Genomic DNA, 6,286 nt, shown 5'->3' with positions numbered 1-6,286 from the left:
GGGGTAGCTGAAAGTGTTTGGAGATAATAAGAACAAATTGGAGAGAATAGAAAAATAAAATGAGATGGAATAAAGAAACAAATACGGAAAAAAATATGCGCGTACTTGCGCGTACAGAAATGGCCACCACTGATAACATATTGAATTACATGACTTAATATTTGGAAAACTACTCGTTTTAACCTAATTTTAAATTTTCGCCAATACTACACTGTGACAAGGCAGTTTGGTAAGCGAGTGCATATTTAACAGCCTTCGTCTATGCTCGCGCATAGCGAAGACTAGGCTGTAAAATGGAAAATAGTCAGAGTTCAGGGGTTAATACCAAGCGAAAGAAATAAAAAAACTTTTTAGCCAATAAACACACAAAAAAATGTCCCCCTCTTTCTCAGGTGGCCAGAAAGTGGGTACTCATTTTAAATTAAATTTACATGGAAAAGCGATCACCCATTTTTTCGAAAAAAGTAATTTCTTCGTATCATGAAAACTATTTATTTATTTTTTTCGGAAACAGTTTGCAGATTCGTTTTTGGCACACCGAAATCTAAAAATATTTTGATAAGTAGTGTGCTGACTCCATTGCAAAAAAAAAAAAAAGATCGTGTGTTACTATACAATTGGATTCGAAAAAGTGGTCAAAAACAAATATATAACAAATAAATGTTACCAAAGGCAGGATAAGTCACTCTTCTACCTATCTGCAAAAGTTTTTTGTGGTTTTACTCACTTTAAAACGTGTAATCGGTTAAAAAATCATGCAGTGTTTATCGCTATATTAAAAAAGTAAAATGGCGCTGTGTGCTCGCTGTTGAATACGGTAAGTTTGGGAAAATGAGTTCAAGTTAAATAATTACACAAAATACTGAATATATGTCCGCCTATGCCACGGTAACATATATAAAAAAAAAAAACGAGTTGTTAAACAAGTTTTAATTGAACAAGGATTATAAAATCGTGCAGGCGATTAAAAAATATATACAGTTGTGCGCAAAAATATTCGACCCTGTCTAAATTTTCTTGTTTCGTTGAATCTATACTTCAAAAATCTTCATAACGCCTTTTAACGGCTAATTATGAATAAATTGTATATTTTTCAACAATAAATGAGGAAAAGTAATTCGAGATTAATAATATATATCAATTTATTTACAAAAAATATAAATATGGATGTTGCAAAAATATTCGACCCCTTTAATTTAAAGTTTAAATAAAAGCGCCATTAAGTTTATTATTTTAGTCTGACCTTGTATTTATTTCCTATAAATAATATTTATGACTCTACTGAATCTAAAATCAGTTCAAATTGAACTTCAATGCCATATTGAATGATTGAATAATTGTTTAAAGTAAAAATAAAATTCTTTTTCAACGTCAACAAATCTGCAACTATGACAAAGAACAAAGAGTACTCTGAAGACATTAAAAAGAAAGTAATCGATGCCTACCAGTCTGGAGAAGGTTATAAAAAAAATTTCCAAACGTTTTTCTATACCACGGTCGACTATTATGTCCATTATCAAAAAATGGAAAGTAAAAGGGATTGTATCAAGTCTTCCAAGATCAGGTCGTCCAAGAAAAATTACGACACGTGGGGCTAGGAAAATTGTTAGACAAGTTTCAATAGACTCTAAATCTAACCTAAAGGACGTGCAGAACGATTTGAAGAATGCTGGCTCAGATGTACACTTGTCAACTATTCGTAGGGCATTAAATCGTGCCGGATTGCATGGACGTATTGCCAGAAGGAAGCCCTTACTTTCCAAAGCTTATCAAAAGGCTCGATTAAATTTTGCAAAAAAGTTCCTAGAAATGCCTATTGATTACTGGAATAATATAATTTGGTCAGACGAAACAAAAGTGGAACTATTTGGACGCAACCAGCAACGCTATGTTTGGCGAAAAGAAAATACTGCTTATAATGTGAAGAATACCGTTCCAACCGTTAAGCATGGAGGTGGATCAATCATGGTGTGGGGCTGTTTCAGTATAAATGGAACTGGAAGATTAACCATAATCGATGGAAGAATGGATTCAGTAAAATATCAGTCCATACTGAAAGAAAATCTTGTTCCGTCTGCGAACCAGTTGGGGCATGGAAGGAGGTATATCTTTCAACGGGACAACGATCCTAAACACACTTCAAAGAGCACTAAGGCATGGTTAAAGAATAATAAGGTGAAAGTTCTAGAATGGCCTTCCCAGTCTCCAGACCTAAATCCGATTGAGCACTTATGGCATGATTTAAAAATTGCGGTACATAAAAGAAAACCATCTAATTTGATTGAATTAAAACAGTACTGTCAAGAAGAGTGGCTTAAAATTCCAGTGGACAGATGTAGAAGTCTCGTTAGATGTTATAGGAAACGTTTACTTGCAGTAATCAAGGTCAAAGGAGCTTCAACCAAGTATTAATGAAAAGGGGTCGAATACTTTTGCAACATCCATATTTTTATTTTTGTAAATAAATTTATTTATATTATCAAGCACTAATTACTTTTTATTATTTTTTGTTAAAAACTATACAGTTTATTCGAACTTAGTCGTTAAAGAAGGTTTTAAAGATTATTGAAGTATCCATTCAAAGAAATAAGACCAATTTGATAGGGGTCGAATACTTTTGCGCACAACTGTATATGTGATGTGAAGTAATATATATATTACCTTCACATCACGTGTATATATATTTTTCTAATCGCCTGCACGATTTTATATATATATATATATATATATATATATATATATATATATATATATATATATATGTATATATATATATAATTTAAAGGAGATTAGAACAATAGTCTAAAGAGCTGAGTGTATTTTAATGTAACAGTGAAATTACTATATGTAATTATTGTACGTAACTTGATGTATACCACAATAAAAAGCATTGTTTTCCGAAACGATCGTACAGATAATTGATTTTGTTGTTGTTCCTTCTTATGAAACGGATTTTTTAATTTAATTATAATTTGATTTTTAAATTTTAAATTATCATCAATCACATTACTTATATATATATATATATATATATATATATATATATATATATATATATATATATATGACAAATGGGGATGAAAAGTATGAAATACTTGTTCAAATGAAATAAAATTCACTCACAGTTAACAGAAGATTCTTTAGACAACACGAGGGTGAAAGTTAACGCTGGGCTGGACAGTGGACAAAAACAGGTATGCTGAGGGTCTGTATCGCACAAAGATCGCAAACTGACCGTGAGACTGAGAAAGTGACCTCGAACGACGGTATATGAAAGGGAGGTTCGGGTTAAAAAAAGGTCAAGACACGGGGGGGGGCAGAGCATTCTGGTTTATTCAACAACATTCACCGAGGCGACTTATTTAAGACCCCCACCCCAACACATCGGTATATTTATTCATTTTGGGGAGATCATCTTTTATTTTTATCAGTGAAGCCGGGGAAGCCCGAAGCCGTTAAAACGGTAGTGAAAAATTTCATATATACATATATATAATGTATGAATTTAGGAAAACTCGTCTCGGGAAAACTCGTCTCCGGAAAACTCGTCTCGGGAAAACTCGTCCCCTTTCGCTAGGTAGGAAAACTGGTCCCTTATTGAATAAATATCGATTGAAAACACATTTTATGATCGTTCTTGAAGGAGATATTGCTTTTTAAAATAGACTATAGCCCCCCCCCCCACCATAATATTTAAAAAAAAATATTTTTATTTGTTTAATTTTTTTTTTTTTTTTTTTAAATAAAATCGATTGTCCGTTTTCTACCTAACTGGCTAAGTTCTTAGTGGTTTCACTTATTTTAAAGCGTTTATTATGTTCATACAAAGTTAATTACAATTTTTTTGGTTCTTATTTTAACGATGTTTTTTGGAGTCATAAAAACAATAATAAAAAACAAAACAAAAAAATTAAAAACTGGGAGCGTTACATTTTTGTTTTGGTTTTTTAATTATGATAGTTTTTTGTTGTTATGTTTTTGTTTTCTCTCATACCAAATGCACTCATGCGTTATTTAAAATAATAATTCTATCAATTATCCACATTTATTGTCGTCCTGTCAAATTTTGCAAAAATTAACTAATAAATTAAAAGCGAAATATTTTTTTGGCGCGAGAGATGCCATGTGCTAACAATCTCTCGTTAACTCATTTTTAATTTTTTAAATTTTTACTTCAAAATTCTAAAATCAATCATTCAGAGAAAAAGTAATCACTAAATAAATTTATTAATCAATTTTATTGAAAACTCCGCTATCGTTTATCAAGAATCTTTTTAATTTCATTTTTTGTTGGTTGTTTTTCGTAGGAAGATATAGTTTTAACCCCCCCCCCTCTGTAAATTATATTTTAAAAAATATTAAAATTTGGGTTTGTATTACTGTACACATACATTCGAAAAAGTAGTTAAAAAACAAATATATAACAAATAAATGTTATCAAAGGCAAGATAAGTTGGGTTACCCGATAAGTTACTTTCTACCAAACTGGATATAATTCTCGTGGTTTTATTCAATTTAACATGTTTATTCAGCTCGAAAAACATGCAGTGTTTACCGATGTATTGGAAAATTCAAAATGGCGGCCGACTCTCTCTTAAACACGGTAAGTTCGGGAAAAGGTGTTATAAATAATAAACTAAACAAAATACTGTTAGAAATTCGCTCAATATATATTACCGTGACATAGGTTGACATATATTCGGTGTTTTTTTTTTAATAGCATTTTGTCTAGTTTATTATTTATAACACCTTTTCCCGAACTTACCGTGTTTAAGAGAGAGTCAGCCGCCATTTTGAATTGTCCAATACATCGGTAAACACTGCATGTTTTTCGAGCTGAATAAACATGTTAAATTGAATAAAAACACAAAAAATATATCCAGTTTGGTAGGAAAGTAACTTATCTTGCCTTTGATAACATTTATTTGTTATATATTTGTTTTTTGACAACTTTTTCGAATGTATGTGTACAGTAATACAAACCCTAAAATTTATTATTTTCTTTTTAAAACCAAATCTCCCTCAGTAATTTCTTTAATTTTCTATTTTTTAGCGATTATCAAGACTCTTAAGATGTGATATACCGGACATTATTTCTCGTTCTCACGTAACACTCGACATGTTTTTTTGTTTGTTTTCTGTGTTTTTTTTTCTTTACCGAATAAACGATTCCAAATAAATTAAACAACACACAACATAGTCGGCGAAGTAGAAAAATCGATTTTACCCTTTTATAACAACAGTAAATAAGTAAATTCTTTTTATATTAGTATAAAAAAATATGCGGTCTCGTTTTTGAACATAATAAACGCTTTAAAATAAGTGAAACCACTAAGAAGTTGGCCAGTTAGGTAGAAAACGGACACTTAGAAAATCGATTTTATTTAAAAAAAAAAAAAAATTAAACAAGTAAAAATATATTTTTTTAAATATTATGGGGGGGGGGCTATAGTCTATTTAAAAAAAACAATATCTCCTTCAAGAACGATAATAAAATGTGTTTTCAATCGATATTTATTCAATAAGGGACCAGTTTTCCTACCTAGCGCAAGGGGACGAGTTTTCCCGAGACGAGTTTTCCCGAGACGAGTTTTCCGGGCACCATAATGTATATGTATGTGTGTGTATAATACTTTTGCAAAAATCACAACAAAATATAAAGAACATCATATGGTGTTTCCTTATGTTTTACAAAATTTTCATAACAATTTGCACAAATTTAAACATATTATTTAAAAAAATAAAAAAAATAGTTATTCATATCTATATACATAACATCGAAAACACATATATAAACACATATAAATATATATAAACATATATATATATATATATATATATATATATATATATATATATACATACACAGATAAACGTATATATAAAAACATATATATATATAACATATATAAATATACGTATACATATACATATATATATAAACATATAAATATATATATATATATGAATATATGTAAGGGTGCCAGCGCGTGAAATTTGTGTGGCAAGAGTTGCACAATCACAACTACGCCTCTCCTGAGTCAACATTGTTGTGTACCAGCGGCAAGTTGAGGTACAAGGCGACTGGAAACAATGCCGAGATGAGCGGCGAGAACATACAGCGCCTAGAATTCCAAAATGGTAACCCATCTGGTATTAGCCAGGCTCAACGTTGCTTAACTTCGGTGATCTGACGAGAACCGGTGTATATATGTATGTATATATATATATATATATATATATATATATATATATATATATATATATATATATATGTATGTATATG

Source organism: Euprymna scolopes, chromosome 40 (genome assembly GCF_053919585.1).
Source record: "Euprymna scolopes isolate OS-2025 chromosome 40, ASM5391958v1, whole genome shotgun sequence".
NCBI classification, from domain to species: domain Eukaryota; kingdom Metazoa; phylum Mollusca; class Cephalopoda; order Sepiida; family Sepiolidae; genus Euprymna; species Euprymna scolopes.
The sequence above is the reverse complement of the archived record's forward strand: the minus strand, read 5'-3'. Positions refer to the sequence as shown.